Here is a 3,761-nt window from a genome sequence, read left to right as displayed (position 1 = left end):
CTGAACATGAGCTGGTTCTGGACCAAACTATTTGTCGTCAATTGTGCCTCTGGTCTATCCAACTTATCCACCCCTAATCAGAGCATTGCTTCTGATCCCTTGATTTGGAAATCATAATTCCTTTGCATTTGACAATTGAGTTAGTCAGTTGTTTCTATAATTTGCTTCCTCTAGTTGAGTACCGATGCTCACGTCAGATCCCTTGTGGACCACCAGATCCTTTGTTGGATTTTATCTGACAACGCCCTTCATATTCAATAAACTTGTGAGCCTTTTCTCGGATACATAATGCTTTTGGTAAATTGTATCGTCTGCTTTCTCAACCATGCTCTGCCTTCGAGCTTGAGTTAATTACTTCTAAAGATTTTGGTATATGTTTCTAAGAAGCCCCTATGGATTGAACATATGCCTTCTCTAAACCGTGTGAACCCGAAAGTTTTCATGAGTCATACTCTTCTGGTGCTTCACCAGATAAAATTTTAACACTGCAACTTCATCGAACGTGAGAAGTGAATGAAAGGTTATGCATTGGAGAAGTGGGAGTCGACCTTGAACTTGTGTTCATGCCCATGGACACGATGTAGATCTTATCATTAAAGCTTCTCTTAAATGAATTATTCCTTGGTATAAGTTCATCTTACATCTAGGATCTGGCCTTCTGCAATCGTGGTTCCGACCATGATTGTTCTTCTTTGATCTCTTTTCTCGGACAAGTTAAAACAATTGTCTTCTATGGATCAATACACCAGTCCAACCTTTACTTTGATCTGTCGTCAAGTATTACCCCCCTGGTATCTCGAGATTATCATGGAACTGCATAACTTTTTATGAGTTCTTCATCAAGTGCTACCGGCCCACCGATTCCAATTTTTTGGTGGGCTCTGAGTTATTGAACACTCAAAGACACCGATAACTGAACCGAGTCCGCTTTTCGGTTCAACAACTCTTCAGTAAGCTTCTATAAGTACGAGTTTGTACCCGATCACGCCATTCCTAGCCTTTTTGGCTATATCATTGTCGTGATGATTCTAACTGTGCTACCTGGTCCTTATTCTTGGAGCACCAATTTTCGATGATGAACTAACCTTATGTCGATCCTCATCGTCATATCATTTCACCTTAAAACAACAAGCTTGAGTTCAAGTTTGTGTCGTACCCTTGGTTCCAATAACCTTTCACTTCATCATTACTTTGACTTGATGTCGTCGCCGATCGATTACATCTTCATGAACTCTCGCGACAAAGGTTTCGTGATCGTCAACATTCTGAGCTCATCCAGGATATCAATTGGATTCATGATGAGAAATACCATCCTTGCATCGATGAATTGTATTATCATCGACCACTTTATTGCCTTCCCACCAACACAAGCTTGTTCATGTTTGGTGTTATACCTTGAGTTCCTTGCTGTCCAGCAATTGATCTTCCTTACCTCGGAAGTATTACCATCTCTTTTTGTCAAGAATGTGGTGAGAGTTTCACCACCTCTTAATAATTCTTGATATCATAATACTTCTTGCCATCTTCGTTCATTCCTTGGTCCCCGTATTGTTTTCAACCGGAATACCGACAATGGAGCTATGACGTGTGAATTCAAAACTTCTAGCAACCCTGTTGCTTTGAAGTGAATGGGCGATAGTTCATTCTAAGTCCTTCGCTAATTGAATCACCATTCTGACATTGGTCGTGCAACCCAACCCATATTTCGGGCGCACATTTCAACCAATGTTTAATTGTGTATGTTTTCCTCGAGCATACTTCCTTATATCATTTGATCTGGCAAATGTTATCTCCTTGTTCACTTAATGGTGGAAATCCATCTTTTGGGGAATCTCGGCGAATTGCCGTTGAGTTCACCAGACACCTCCTTGTCCTCTCCTTGGGTTAATGATGAACTCTTGTTAATGGAAGTCACTTCATAGTTCATTTCCCGAGAATCTTACAGTGTCATCCCGTCAATTGGTGTTGCACCTTTCTTCTCAGGCATCCTGAGTCTGAGGTATCATGACACCAATTGGATATGAATCTCGGTCAGATATGATGGTTGGGACAACTTTCCAAGAGTTATGATATTGATCCTTTGATGACCCAGTAACATGATGTCATGCCTAGCACCCCCCCCCCGGCTGGAGGACCTATCATTATAGATTCCTTTTCAGCAAGGTTATCCATTCATCCATGAGGAAATTCTAAGACTTATTCTACAAGTTATTCTTGATGGATCCTTCGTGTTTCCAAAGTCTGATCTTCACCTGAAGACCATGTCACTGCTATCTCGAAGCATGTCAATGGTACTCCGATTTTCAACAGGCACGTTTGAAGCACGATGCTAAATTTTGTTTATCATTTATCCTAACACCGTTGTATGGGTAATATCATGAGATCCCCCCCCCCTTACCTAAATGGTTGTCTACTTTATATCCTGTCATGGATATCTTGCTCTGCTTGTCCTTGGAAAGGATATACCCCTGAATTATGTGTTTTAACACATTTTCCTTTCCATTGTTCTGTTTAATCTGATAATCATATTTTCCTTCCATTGGTTTGTTTGAACCTTTTCTATGATCTATATGATATAAGCAGTAATAATCCACTGCTTGTGCAAACACCTCGGTGTACAATTCTGTCAGTAAGACCTTGTTTCTATTGTTGATGACATTCTGGTAACCACCGATGGATGAGAACTTTGCCTATTGGTCCGCCTCGTTCAACGAGCAGGAGAATGGTTCTCTTCGTCCCTCGCCCTTGGTACCGATGTAGTTGCTGACATATAACTGACAGGATAACCTCTTACATGCCTTACTTGCATGATCGTGCAAGACATCACCGCCTTCCTACTTTTAAACCACATGGTGGGCCCATAACCCACAGTTCCACAGGATCAAAACCTGACTCTCCTATACACCCCCGGTTTCCAAAGTTATTCCCCACGCTTGACTTCATATGTAATTCACGGGTCACCTTCCTAATGCTCTATTCTGGTATCAGACACAATACTTATTCCCATTGCTTTGAACCCCTTTTCACGCCCTGTTCCAGGCATCGAACGATCGCCTGCCTGCTCAAAACTTCCCATGATACCACCTTACTTTGCTCTCGTTATTTTGTAAGTTTCAATTCGAGAGTTAATTCCGCCACCTTCCTCGATATTACCGACCAGATAGTCGACCTTGAAGAGGTCTGTTCTCCCGGAGTGCCCACCCTTTATTCTTTCGTAAGTACGATGGAGTTCCTGAAGGAAGGACGCCGACTTCATCATGATGACTTAAAGCAGAGAAATGAAGACATCCATGTATTGGACCGGCCTCTTTGAGAAGAGCAAGCCAGGATGAGAAGACCCGCTAGTTTCGTAATCAAAATTTTCCCCCTTACACCCCTCTTAAATCTCGGGACGAGATTTCTTGTAGTGGAGGAGAATTGTGATGCCCGGATAATTAGGCTACAATAATCCCGCGTTAACGATGCCACGTCACCTCGGTTACCGTGATTAAACTCACGTTGATTCGAACCCGGTTCAAATTCAATTGAAAACATAGGCAAACAATAAAAGTTTTCAAAAATTAAATCTAAAATGTTCGGGGGTTGTCAAATATTACAAAGGTAATTATGGTGAAGTAAACACATTTTTATAAAATGCATAAATATTTTAAATTGAATAAAACAGAAAGGAAAATAAATTTAAAAAAAAACAGACACCCCCCCCCGCTGGGCCAAGTGGCCCAGCTGGCCTCCGCCGCCCGAACAGGCCGGCCCAACCGGCC

This window comes from Triticum dicoccoides, chromosome 4A (assembly GCF_002162155.2).
Source record: "Triticum dicoccoides isolate Atlit2015 ecotype Zavitan chromosome 4A, WEW_v2.0, whole genome shotgun sequence".
NCBI classification, from domain to species: Eukaryota; Viridiplantae; Streptophyta; class Magnoliopsida; order Poales; family Poaceae; genus Triticum; species Triticum dicoccoides.
The sequence above is the reverse complement of the archived record's forward strand: the minus strand, read 5'-3'. Positions refer to the sequence as shown.